The following is a 14,956-nucleotide window of genomic DNA, read 5'->3' on the forward strand; positions in this document are numbered from 1 at the left end:
TCACTAAATGGAATGATGAGCTGATCATGCAGTTTTACACCACTTCCCACTTCTATCCAGATGGAAGGATAGTATGGATGTCTAAGGGTACCAGGTACCAATCAACAGTTGAAGAATGGGCCAAGCTAATCAATGCCCCCGAAGAACATGAAGATGACTTGGATGTGTATGCCACCAAGAAGAAAGACCACAACTCCATGGCAAAGATGTACAAGGAGATCCCTGATAAGGCTTTGGAAACACACAAGCTTGGATCTGTACACTTCTTGTTATCTGGTCTGCCTACTATTAACTGGATCTTAAGGCACACATTGCTACCCAAGTCAGGAGATCACAAGATGATCAGAGGACACTCCATCAACATGCTGCAAAATTTTGATGTCCCTCAGAAGTTCAAAGTTATGATCTTGATTGTAGAAACGATCAAGAGGATTGCTGCTGATCAAAAGAGGAGTTGTGGGTAAGCTCCACATATTCAGGAGCTCATCAATTCAAAGATGGGCACAGGAATTTATTTGCTGGACAAGGAGTATCTATCAGCTCAATTTGAAGACAACACAGTTGTGATGAATGAGGAGCAACCATCATCAGCTCAAGTCCAGGAGAAGAGAGCCAAGGCAAAGGCTGAGAAAGATGCCAAGATGCCCGGTGTTGAAGAGGCATCTCAATTTTTGCTGAAGAGCAAGAAAGATCAATTAGGCTATCTGATTCAAGCTACCCTAAGGATTGAGAAGGGCTTGGCCACCCTGACTCAGAATCATGAGAGCCTGGAGAGGATTGTCGAGACAAAATTCTATCATCTTGACCTGAAGGTGACTGAGATTCAGACTGTAGTTCAACAGCTTCAGGAGGAAGCAAAGGAAAGGAAAGTAAAGGCAACTACTGATGCCTTTCAGCGGGTGCCACGAGGTCCAAGGTCTACTGCAGTGCCAGTTTCAGATTCTAGAGCTACAGTGTCAGCACCAGCAGCTATAGCTCCAGTGCCACCTCCAGCACCTACTCCACCTCCATCAGCTCCAACTACGTCATCGGAAGCCTTCGTCCTTGGAGTTATCTCTACACCACCTCCGGAAGACCAAGCCTGGGAGACGTATAGCACTATGCATTTTCGAACTTTTTGGTAACTTGTTTCCAAAGGAGGAGAAATATGTATAGATCATAGGCTTTGAGAGAGAGTGTCTTGCTTTTTATCTCTCTTGCTTTTGGTTGAACTTTTTATTGTGTGCTTGTGTGAGGTACTTTATGTCCTTGTGTGAGATGCTTATTTGATCATGTGGTTGATCGTTTGCTACCTTAATGCTTGTTGAATGATACTATCTTTTATATCTCATATATGATCATTCACTTTCTTGGTGATGAGTGCATGCTATCAATTTCTATCATTTTGAGCTCTCCACCAAGATGTATGTCACATGGAAGAGTAACCCATGAACCTAATCGATTGTGCATTTGCATTCAAAAGCAAATTTTAAATAATGCACAAATTTAGGGGGAGCTCTTGCTTATCACAAACTTCTCAAAGCAACGATGTATTTCAATCTTATTATCATTTGTCGAAGCTTTGATCTATATGTTTTCATCAATTACCACAAAGGGGGAGATTGAAAGTGCAACTATCCCTGGATGGTTTTGGTAATTCCTAACAACATATAGCTCATTGAGCTAATGCTATTTGAAGATAAATATTTCAAGAAAGCTCAATGATTGGCATGGCATGGATTAGAAAGTGGACCCCTCAAAATGCTAAGGACAAAATATTGGCTCAAGCTCAAAGCACAAGACTCTAAATTTTACTTTTAGTGATCCAAGATCACATTGAGTCCATAGGAAAAGCCTATACTATTAAAAGGGGGCGAGGTGTTGCTTAATGAGTTACTTGCTCAAAATGCTTAGTGATATGCTCCAAAAAAACCCCAACTACTTTCTCATATCCACATATGTCCCAAACAAAAAGTCAAACTAAGCCCCACCGAAATTTTCTATCCGGCGCCACGGAGTTCACTTGACATAGCCACTGCCAAAAACCCTAGTCACTTTGGTCTCACCGATAGGGATCTCGCTCTCACCGAGATGGGATTGCAAACTCTCTGTTTCCCTTCGTAACGTTTCAGTCTAACTGAGATGAGCGATCGGTCCCACCGAGATTGCAATGCAAACTCTCGGTTTCCCCTTCGTAATGTTTCGGTCTAACTGAGATGAGCGAATCGGTCCCACCGAGTTTGCCTGACCAACTCTCTGTTTTTCTATTACCAAAATCGGTCCCACCGAGTTTGTGTAATTGGTCTCACCGAGATTACGTTATGCCCTAACCCTAATGGAATCAGTCCCACCGAGTTGATCATGTTGGTCCCACCGAAATTCCTAACGTTCACATTTTGAACTAAATCGGTCTGACCGAGTTTTATAATTCGGTCCCACCGAGTTTGGTGATTTGTGTGTCATGGTTAGATTTCGTGTGGAGGCTATATATACCCCTCCACCCACTCTTCATTCGAAGAGAGAGCTATCAGAATATGCCTACACTTCCAACATACATTTTCTGAGAGAGAACCACCTACACTTGTGTTGAGGACAAGATATTCCCTTCCAACCACATAAATCTTGATCTCTAGCCTTCCCCAAGTTGCTTTCCACTCAAATCATTTTTCTACCAAATCCAATCCTATGAGAGAGAGTTGAGTGTTGGGGAGACTATCATTTGAAGCACAAGATCAAGGATTTCATCATCAACACACCATCTATTACCTCTTGGAGAGTGGTGTCTCCTAGATTGGTTAGGTGTCACTTGGGAGCCTCCGTCAAGATTGTGGAGTTGAACCGAGGAGTTTGTATAGGCAAGGAGATCGCCTACTTCGTGAAGATCTACCCTAGTGAGGCAAGTCCTTCGTGGGTGATGGCCATGGTGGGATAGACAAGGTTGCTTCTCCGTGGACCCTTCATGGGTGGAGCCCTCCGTGGACTCATGCAACCGTTACCATTCGTGGGTTGAAGTCTCCATCAATGTGGATGTATGATAGCACCACGTATCGGAACCACGCAAAAAATCTCTGTGTCTACATTGCGTTTGTTCCCTCCAAACTCCTCCCTTTACCTTCATATGCAATTGTTTTACATTCCGCTACTATACTCTTAGAATTGAATGTGTAGGTTGATTACTTGAATTGTGCTAAGTTGCTAAAATCTGCCAAGACCAAATAAAATTGGGAAAATGCTAGATTTTTATTTGGTCAAGTAGTCTAATCACCCCCCTAGACATACTTTCGATCCTACAACATCCATTTGCCAAAATTCATAATCATGAAATGCGGCAATTGCTAACATGATTCAGACAGACTTTACGAATTGCTACTGGTGAGAAGGTCTCATCGTAGTGAACTCCTTGAACTTGTCGAAAACTTTTCGCAACAAGTCGAGCTTTGTAGATAGTAACATTACCGTGAGCGTCAGTCTTCTTCTGGAAGATCCATTTAATTTCAATGGCTCACCAATCATCGGTCAAGTCAATCAAAGTCCATACTCTGTTCTCATACATGGATCCCATCTCAGATTTCATGGCCTCAAGCCATTTCGTGGAATCTAAGCTCATCATGGCTTCATCATAGTTCGTAGGTTCGTCATGGTCTAGTAACATGACTTCCAGAACAGGATTACCGTACCACTCTGGTGCCGACCGTGCTCTGGTTGACCTACGAGGTTCGGTAGTAACTCGATCTGAAGTTTCATGATCGTCATCATTAGCTTCCTTACTAATTGGTGTAGGAATCACTGGAAATGATTTCTGTGATAAACTACTTTCCAATTCGGGAGAAGGTACAATTACCTCATCAAGTTCCAAATTCCTCCCACTCACTTCTTTCGAGAGAAACTTCTTCTCTAGAAAGCTCCACTCTTAGCAATGAATATCTTGCCTTCAGATTTATGATAGAAGGTGTATCCAAAATACTCCTTTGGGTATCCTATGAAGACTCATTTCTCTGATTTGGGTTCGAGCTTATCAGGTTGAAGCTTTTTCACATAATCATCACAATTCCAAACTTTCAGAAACGACGGCTTGGGTTGCTTGCTAAACCACAGTTCATATGGTGTCATCTCAATGGATTTAGATGGTGCCCTATTTAACGTGAATGTACACTGGTGAGCGTCGGTCCTAAACAAACGGTTTAAAACCCCTTTCTACGACAGCATTTGGAACCGTCGCCAAGTGAAAGTCGGCGATAGGGGGGTTCCTTCCCACACAACCCAAAAACCGTCGGGGATAGGGCCCCTACAGTACTCCTACTTGTTTCTACTCGCATTGCCATCGCAGTCGGTATTCTGTGGTGCTACGTTTATGATGCGCGGCCCATCACAAAAGGTTCATCGTTAAGAAGAGTAGCTAATCTCCATACGAGTGTCGGACAGTCATAACATCATCGTACACGACAACTATCACACACGCTATTATGTGGTGCAACATTTACGATGCATACTTCATCAGAAACAGTTCATGGTTGCGAATCATGTACGATAAGGCAACTAACACAAATGTTTAGTTTGCCCGCACCATTTGTGATATTGTCTGACATCGCACACGCTTTGCAAACGGCAACTGTGTGCATGCTTGCACATGTTTCCTCTCTGTGAACCGTCTCCGATTATGGTGCATATCGCAAACGTTTGTGTTTTACCAACCATGTGTGCCGTAACAACCTGGAGAGCGTAATTTCACCGTACTTTAATTGTTGATTTTCCAAAGTGTACTAGATTTGGATTTGAATTTGAATGTATGCTATAGCTTTATTCATATCCATCAGGTTCAAACAATCAATGCATTATTCGATTCATAGATACATATGTTCAAGAATTACATAAGAACAAAATAAAGAATGATGAACCACAATTGTATACTTGTACTATTAAAGACGGTAAAGAAAGAGACGAAATATATTCTGGTGGCTGAACAAGGTGAAGCAGAATGCCCATATTGTGCCCTCCATGCAGAAGGCACGCACGACTCTAGTCCAACCCCTTGTGATGGCCGACTGCCCATCCTTCACGGTCTTCATGAAAACATCTAGATAATCAACGTGTTCTGGTAGAAATTCTTTAACCTTTGCATGCCCACCAATCATGTAGTTTGAGAGGTAATCTTGAGTAAACTGCTTTGGCAACCACTGCAAAGGAAAAAGATTCAGACATTGTCATCTAACACAACTCATTATGGGCAGTAAAAAGAAGGCTGCAGAGTTCTTACTTACCATCCTGCAGTTCGTTGTTGTCTTGGATAAAGTGTAAACAAATAGTTTAATTGCCATCTTTGGACCCATTTTACTAACAATCTTTATCAGCTTCCTCACTTGATATTGGTTCATCGATATCTCATTGCCCCATGCGCAGAAAGGGTCGAAACACGGATCTTTACCAATGGCATATGTACCTAAAAGCACCAAGTTAATATTAGAAGCTAAACAGCAATTGCACAATGATGTAGTACAACACTCTTTTATAATATGTCTATATACATCCGTATGTGGTAGTCCATTTAAAATCTCTAAAAAGACAAATATTTAGGAATGGAGGGAGTATCTTATAACATCCAATATCCTCACATATTAGATGAATTAACATCTTATATTATGGGCCAGAAAGGAGTTTAGTTTATTCTTACAAATTATCTGCTGCTGTATCCACAGGTTACAGTTAGTTTGAGCTAGTTCGGGCTCAAATAGCCCTAAAGTATATATAAACAAGAGGGCTAGTTTGAGCTAGTTTGTCGGAGTAATGGGCCACGGGTAGGCTAACCCGAGGCCCAAAACCTTTCAAGATATCGGGGCTGACTGCGCCCCTTGAGACGACAGATGAAGAGCCGCCTTCTGGAGGACGGCTGAAGGAATAGTCGGCTGCCCGCATGCAGACGAGTCCTAGAGGCGAGGTCAAGACCGGCCGACTCCCGCCTGGCGGCTTCCAGAGAACCGACCATGGGGAGTCGGCCAACGGCACCAACAAAGCCCGTGCCCTCATCAGGGGGGTGGGACAGGGAGTGGAAACAGTAAAGCCCACTCCCTCCCCTCAGGGGGTGGCTAGGCCAAAGTGCGTTGTACCCACGGAGATCCCCGTCTGGCGCAGCACTGTTGCCATGCCATCCCTGACATCAACAACAGTGGGCGGAGTCCTGTGCCCACGATGGCCTGTCAGTACGGTCCATGGACGACGGGCCCCACCGATCAACGAGAGTCCAGAAGACGGCGAGAGCGCCACCAGTCGGACCCGTAGGGAGCCGGCCCTCGGGAGTCGGTCTGCCCCTCCCATGGGTTCTCCACACCATTAACCAGACGAGACAGGGAGTGGCTATAGTGATCACCCGCCAGACGGCGGGGCTGTAGCCACGACCCCATGACCAAGCCTGCGTCATTAGAAGCACGGCTACAGTAATCAGCAACCGACAAGACCCGCAAGCGGCAGGTACGGCCTGTCCGCTCCATACCAGACCAGTCGACGGGGCCCACCAGTCAGCGGAAGAGCCGGTAGGCGAAGAGACTGACGGCTGGGCCCTGCGCCTCGACAGTTTACCATTGTACCCCTAGGGGTAGGCCTATATAAACCCCCCAGGACACCCATGCAAAGGGTTCCGATCCATTAGAACTAGACCAAATCATAGAAGAAGGAGAGAGCTAGCCCAGCCTTCTCCTACTTTTAGCATACAGCTCGAGGAGCGCCCTTGTATTCACTTTGCCTTAGTGATCATGCGGAGACCCCGCAGAGCAGGACTAGGGGTGTTATCTCCCAGGAGAGCCCTGAACCTGGGTAAAGTACGCCCGCGTTCGTGTCTACGCCTCATCCCGTTTCCAGGCACCGGTGACGTTCTACTCACCCCCACCATGATAAGTCATCCATTGGGATATGTCGCACCCAACCCCTGATATTTGGCACTCACCCTGGGGCCTGGTGCACCGTCATCCGGAGACCTGTTCTGGACGGGAACCCTTTTCCTCCCTGGCGAGCGCAGCCAGCCCGACACGCCAGACGGAGTCTGCGCCGACGCGCTGCATGGCGCTGAAATCGCCTGCGCGGCCAGTTGCCTCGCCGATCTTGTCGGCAAGGTCCGCCTCTCCGACGAGCCCGCATCCGACGCAGGCACAAGCGGCCCCGAGAGCTTCCTCGCGGGCCTCCTCAATTAACTCCACATCGCCAGCGAGCCAGCTGGGGACTTGGAGTCCGTAGGCTTCGCTGATCCGATGTTGGTCGACTCCGACACCGCGTCGCTTGGCACGTTCCCTACCAACGTGGTGGTGTACGACGAGCCGCTCCCTTGTGCGGAGAGCAGCGGAAGCATCGTCACGGAAGTGCTTGTCATTGATCATGGCAAGCACTCCGGCGGGGGTGAGTATGATCCACTCAACGCGGCGCGGCAAGACCTGTTAGCGCCCATTCCCGAAGATGCCGATGCTGAAATGCTGGAGGCACGCCAGCTTCAGCTAGTCGATGGCGCCAGGAAGCTGGCCAACATGAGACGCCTATCAGAGGCCTACCAGTGCAAGATGGACCGCGATGTGGGCGGCACGCCGGCTCCAGCTGGACCTAGCCGCCTTGGCACGGTCCGGCAGCGCGGCGTGGCCATCACCGACCTGTTCGGGGCAAATCGCTCTATTTACGCCACGCCTGCAGAGAACATCCGAGCTGCCCAGGAGGCGGCGGATGAGCTGGACAAATTCGAGGGCGAAGAACGTCGCTTGATAACAGAGCGCGTCCAGTGACTCCTTGACGCGGCGGTGGAGCAGAACGAGGCCGGCTGCCGAACCGATGTGCGGCACCGGCAGAATGACGACCTGCCTCCCCGTCGAGACCAAGGCGCGACATCTCGGACGCCGACTTGTGGTGTCCGCGGAAGAAAGGACAAGGAGCCGGCTGCCAGCCGCAGTCGGACTCGCATCACCATAGAGCGCGACCAAGACGGCCGCCCAAGAACAGTGGAACGATGGGACGACTGTCCGCCTCCTCCCCCTCGCAGGGAAAGGCGAGTCTCCCTGCCGCCTGTTGATCACCCGATGCTCGGCGACCGCCTTGGCCGCCGAGAGGGAGTCGGAGAGAATGACGCCCGCCACCGGATCGACCATCTCCACCGATCCCTGGAGCTTGAAGAAGAAGATGAGTTGGGTCCGCCATGTTTCGGCCCCCGCATTCGAGACGAGCCCTTCCCCAGAGGGTTCACGCTCCCAAGAGACACACTCAAATACACCGGCTCAGTGAAGCCGGAAGACTAGCTAGTCGACTACTCCACGGCCGTCAGCATAGCAAACGGCAACAAGCATGTTGCCGTGAAGTACATTCCGCTCATGCTCCAGGGCATGGCCCGAACATGGCTAAATAGCTTAAGGCCCCGCAGCATCAACAGTTGGGTCGACTTCACCGATGCCTTCGTCCGCGACTTCACCAGCACGTACAAGCGGCCACCCAAACCTCGCCACCCCTCCTTGTCCGTGCAAGGCCCCAACGAGTCAACTCGCGACTACCTCATGCGCTGGGCCGAGCTCCGCAACTCCTGCGAGGGCGTGCACGAGGTGCAGGCCATTGAGTACTTCACTGCGGGATGCCAAGAGGGCACCCTCCTCAAGCACAGGCTTCTCTGCGATGAGCGAGAGACCCTTGACGAGCTGCTGATCATAGTAGACAAATATGCCACGGCCGACTCCTCCATGAAGACGGAGATCGAAGTTAGTGCGACAGGCAAGGTGGCTCCTCAGGCTCCTCGAACCCCGGCTTGAGACACCAGTCGACGTCAAAAGCAGAACGACCACAAGCGCAAAGCCCCACAGCCGGCTTCCACCAGTTGGCAGGTGGCGACAGTCAAAGACCAGCAGCCGGAAGGGCAGCTTCCGCCCAAACGCCAGAAGGGTGGCAAGCCCAACTGGCAGCCGACTTTCTCATATGAGCAGACTTTGGATGGACCCTGCAAATTCCATAGTGGCACGAAGCCGTCCAACGACACTACTCGAAAGTGCCACTGGCTCACCAAGATCTCCACGGGAGATAGCCTTTTGCCTCCGCCACCTGCTGGGCAGCCGCCTCCTCCTCTGCCCCAGCAACCAACGGTCAGACCAGTCGGCGCGATACAAGACGAGTACCCAGAAGAGCATGGAGCCTATGTCGTGTTTACCAGCGTGGTCGATGATCGACGCAGCAGGCGGCTCTAGCAACAGGAGGTGAAAGCAGTACCATATGATACACCAGAGTTCATGCATTGGTCCGAGAAGCCCATCAGCTAGAGCAGAGCTGACCACCCGGAAGTAATGCCCAAACCCGGCTCCAATGCCTTGGTTTTGGATGCCACATTTGCCATGGACAAGTGAGCTGCTCGCTTCTCTAAGGTCCTGATAGACGGCAGCAGCAGCATCAACATCCTATACAAGGATACCATGGAGAAATTAGGAATCAGACAGAGGCAGCTTCAGTCCAGCCGGACAGTGTTCCATGGCATAGTTCCTGGCCTTTCCTGCTCACCAATCGGCAAGATTCTGATTGACGTCCTCTTTGGAGACAAAGATCACTTCCACCAAGAGTTAATTTGGTTTGAGGTGGTGGACCTTGAGAGCCCATACCATGCGCTACTTGGCCGCCCTGCCCTGGACAAGTTCATGGCTGTCCCCCACTATGCCTACCTCAAGATGAAGATGCCGAGTTCCAAGGGGATTCTGACCATAACTGGCGACTACAAGAAGTCGTCCGCCTGCGCAGCAGAGAGCAGTCGGCTGGCCGAGTCCCTCGTGATCACAGCTGAGAAGCGGCTCCTTGATCGGGTTGTGGCGATGGCAAGCAAGCAGCCAGAGATGTCGCCCGATCCCAGGGAGTCGGAAGCTGTGGGCTCGTTCAAGCTAGCCAAAGAAACGAAGAAGATACCCTTGGACCCGGAGCACCCAGAGAGGTATGCTGTCGTAGGTGCCAACCTCGACAGCAAATAGGAAGGCGAGCTCGTCGATTTCCTCCGTGAGAATCGGGATATCTTCGCATGGTCCCCCAAAGACATGCCAGGTGTCCCAACGGATTTCGCCGAGCACAAATTGCATGTCCGATCTGATGCCAAGCCAGTCAGGCAGCCCTTGCACCGCTTGTCAGAAGAGAAGAGAAGAGTTGTTGGAGAAGAGATAGCCCGGCTGCTGGCAGCCGGCTTCATCATGGAAGTGTTCTTTCCAGAATGGCTAGCCAACCCCGTCCTGGTACTGAAGACGAACAAGCAATGGCGAATGTGTATTGACTACACTAGCCTCAACAAAGCATGCCCCAAGGACCTGTTCGCTTTGCCAAGGGTTGACCAAGTGATAGACTACACAGCCGGATGCGAGCTGTTGAGTTTCTTGGATTCATATTCGGGATATCACCAGATCAAGTTGAACCCGGCTGATAGGCTAAAGACCGCCTTCATCACACCATTTGGAGCCTTCTACTACTTGACCATGACATTCGGCTTGAGGAATACCGGCGCCACCTTCCAACGTTGCATGCAGAAGTGCCTCCTCAAGCAACTCGGCAGAAATGCCCATGTTTATGTGGACGATGTGGTGGTGAAGACGGAGATGCGTGGAACACTGCTGGAAGACCTCAAGGAGACCTTTGAGAACTTGCGCCGATTTCAAATCAAGCTCAACCCAGAAAAATGCGTCTTCGGAGTACCAGCCGGCCAGCTTCTTGGCTTCCTAGTCTGTGAACGCGGCATAGAGTACAACCCTGTAAAGATCAAGGCCATTGAAAGGATGGAGGTACCCAGCCGACTGTTGGACGTACAAAAGTTCACCGGCTGTTCGGCATCCATCAGCCGATTCATCAGTCGACTGGGAGAGAAGGCTCTCCCCCTATACCAACTCATGAAGAATACCACTTTTTTCGAGTGGAACCACAAGGCGGATGAAGATTTTCTCCAACTAAAGAAGATGTTGACTACTCCACCTGTCCTGGCGGCTCGGACTCCTAAGGACTCCATGCTCATCTACATCGCCGCCACCAGCCGAGTAGTCAGCACAGTCATCATAGTAGAGCGCAAGGAGGAAGGCAAGGCACTACCAGTCCAGAGACCGGTATATTATTTAAGTGAAGTACTGTCGACCTCCAAGCAAAACTACCCCCACTACCAGAAGATGTGCTACGGCGTGCACTTTGCCGCCAAGAAATTGAAGCCTTACTTTCAAGAGCACCGAATCACTATGGTTTGCACGGCTCCACTAGCCGAGATCATCGGGAGCCGGGATGCGTCGGGTCGAGTGGCCAAATGGGCCATCGATTTGGCCCCCTACACCATCTACTACCTGTTGGGGAACGTTGCAGAAAACAAAAATTTTCCTACTCGTTTCACCAAGATCCATCTAGGAGTTCATCTAGCAACGAGTCATCGGATGCATCTACATACCTTTGTAGATCGCGTGCGGAAGCGTTCAAAGAACGGTGATGATGTAGTCGAACACGACGTGATCCAAATCACCAATGACCAAGCACCGAACGGACGGCACCTCCACGTTGAACACACGTACGGGACGGGAGACGTCTCCCCCTTCTTGATCCAGCAAGGGGGAAGGAGAGGTTGATGAAGATCCAGCAGCACGACGGCGTGGTGGTGGTTGCAGGGCGTCACAGTAGCAGGGCTTCGCCTATACTACGAGAGAGAGACGTAACGGGGAGAGAGGGAGGCGCCAGGGGCTGGTGTGTGAAGTCCCTCCTCTCCCCCACTATATATAGGGGTGCTAGGGGGTCGCCGGCCCTAGGAGATGGAATCTCCTGGGGGGGCGGCGGCCAAGGGTGGGGGGCTTGCCCCCCAAGCAAGGGGGCGCCCCCTTTAGGGTTTCCCCTCAACCCTAGCCACATGGGCCCTAGGGGAGTGGCGCCCCAGCCCACTTTGGGCTGGGTTCCCTCCCACTTCAGCCCATGGGGCCCCCCGGGATAGGTGGCCCCACCCGGTGGACCCCCGGGACCCTTCCGGTGGTCCCAGTACAATACCGGTGACCCCGAAACTTGTCCGATGGCCGAAACAGCACTTCCTATATATAATTCTTTACCTCCGGACCATTCCAGAACTCCTCGTGACGTCCGGGATCTCATCCGGGACTCCGAACAACATTCGGGTTACTACATATACATATCTTCACAACCCTAGCGTCACCGAACCTTAAGTGTGTAGACCCTACGGGTTCGGGAGACAAGCAGACATGACCGAGACGACTCTCCGGTCAATAACCAAGAGCGGGATCTGGATACCCATGTTGGCTCCCACATGCTCCACGATGATCTCATCGGATGAACCACAATTTCGAGGTTTCAATCAACCCCGTATGCAATTCCCTTTGTCAATCGATATGTTACTTGCCCGAGATTCGATCGTCGGTATCCCAATACCTCGTTCAATCTCGTTACCGGCATGTCACTTTACTCATACCATAATGCATGATCCCGTGACCAGACACTTGGTCACTTTGAGCTCATTATGATGATGCATTACCGAGTGGGCCCAGTGATACCTCTCCGTCATACGGAGTGACAAATCCCAGTCTTGATCCATGTCAACCCAACAGACACTTTCGGAGATACCCGTAGTCTACCTTTATAGTCACCTAGTTACGTTGTGACGTTTGGTATACCCAAAGCACTCCTACGGTATCCGGGAGTTACACGATCTCATGGTCTAAGGAAAAGATACTTGACATTGGAAAAACTCTAGCAAACGAACTATACGATCTTGTGCTATGTTTAGGATTGGGTCTTGTCCATCACATCATTCTCCTAATGATGTGATCTCGTTATCAATGACATCCAATGTCCATAGTCAGGAAACCATGACTATCTGTTGATCAACGAGCTAGTCAACTAGAGGCTTACTAGGGACATGTTGGCGTCTGTTATTCACACATGTATTACGATTTCCGGATAACACAATTATAGCATGAATAAAGACAATTATCATGAATAAGGAAATATAATAATAATGCTTTTATTATTGCCTCTAGGGCATATTTCCAACAGTCTCCCACTTGCACTAGAGTCAATAATCTAGTTACATTGTGATGAATCGAACACCCATGGAATTCTGGTGTTGATCATGTTTTGCTCTAGGGAGAGGTTTAGTCAACGGATCTGCTACATTCAGGTCCGTATGTACTTTACAAATATCTATGTCTCCATATTGAACATTTTCATGAATGGAGTTGAAGCGACGCTTGATGTGCCTTGTCTTCTTGTGAAACCTGGGCTCCTTGGCAAGTGCAATAGCTCCAGTGTTGTCACAGAAAAGTTTGATTGGCCCCGACGCATTGGGTATGACTCCTAGGTCGGTGATGAACTCCTTCACCCATATTGCTTCATGTGCTGCCTCCGAGGCTGCCATGTACTCCGCTTCACATGTAGATCCCGCCACGACGCTTTGCTTGCAACTGCACCAGCTTACTGCCCCACCATTCAAAATATACACATATCCGGTTTGTGACTTAGAGTCATCCAGATCTGTGTCGAAGCTAGCGTCGACGTAACCCTTTACGACGAGCTCTTCGTCACCTCCATAAACGAGAAACATTTCCTTAGTCCTTTTCAGGTACTTCAGGATATTCTTGACCGCTGTCCAGTGTTCGTTGCCGGGATTACTTTGGTACCTTCCTACCAAACTTACGGCAAGGTTTACATCAGGTCTGGTACACAGCATGGCATACATAATAGAACCTATGGCTGATGCATAGGGGATGACGCTCATCTCTTCTATATCTTCTGCCGTGGTCGGACATTGAGCTGTGCTCAATTTCATACCTTGTAATACAGGCAAGAACCCCTTCTTAGATTGATCCATATTGAACTTCTTCAATAACTTATCAAGGTATGTGCTTTGTGAAAGACCTATGAGGCGTCTCGATCTATCTCTATAGATTTTGATGCCTAATATATAAGCAGCTTCTCCAAGGTCCTTCATTGAAAAACTCTTATTCAAGTAGGCCTTGTTGCTGTCCAAGAGTTCTATATCATTTCCCATCAATAGTATGTCATCTACATATAATATGAGAAATGCTACAGATCTCCCACTCACTTTCTTGTAAACGCAGGCTTCTCCATAAGTCTGTGTAAACCCAAACGCTTTGATCATCTCATCAAAGCGAATGTTCCAACTCCGAGATGCTTGCACCAGCCCATAAATCGAGCGTTGGAGCTTGCACACCTTGTCAGCATTCTTAGGATCGACAAAACCTTCCGGCTGCATCATATACAATTCTTCCTTAAGGAAACCATTAAGGAATGCCGTTTTGACGTCCATTTGCCATATCTCATAATCATAGAATGCGTCAATTGCTAACATGATTCGGACGGACTTCAGCTTCGCTACCGGTGAGAAAGTCTCATCGTAGTCAACCCCTTGAACTTGTCGATAACCCTTAGCGACAAGCCGAGCTTTATAGATGGTCACATTACCATCCGCGTCTGTCTTCTTCTTAAAGATCCATTTATTTTCTATGGCTCGCCTCTCAACGGGCAAGTCAGTCAAAGTCCATACTTCGTTTTCATACATGGATCCTATCTCGGATTTCATGGCTTCCAGCCATTTGTCGGAATCCGGGCCCGCCAACGCTTCTTCATAGTTCGAAGGTTCACCGTTGTCTAACAACATGATTTCCAAGACAGGGTTGCCGTACCACTCTGGTGCGGAACGTGTCCTTGTGGACCTTCGAATTTCAGTAGGAGCTTGATCAGAAGTATCTTGATCATTATCATTAACTACCTCTCTAGTCGGTGCAGGCACCTCAGGAACATTTTCTTGAGTTGCGCCATTTTCCGGTTCAAGAGGTAATACTTCATCAAGCTCTACTTTCCTCCCACTTACTTCTTTCGAGAGAAACTCTTTCTCTAGAAAGGACCCATGCTTGGAAACAAAGATCTTGCCTTCGGATCTGAGGTAGAAGGTGTACACAATAGTTTCTTTTGGGTATCCTATGAAGACGCATTTTTCCGACTTGGGTTCGAG

This window comes from Triticum urartu, chromosome 4, assembly GCF_003073215.2.
Source record: "Triticum urartu cultivar G1812 chromosome 4, Tu2.1, whole genome shotgun sequence".
NCBI lineage: Eukaryota > Viridiplantae > Streptophyta > Magnoliopsida > Poales > Poaceae > Triticum > Triticum urartu.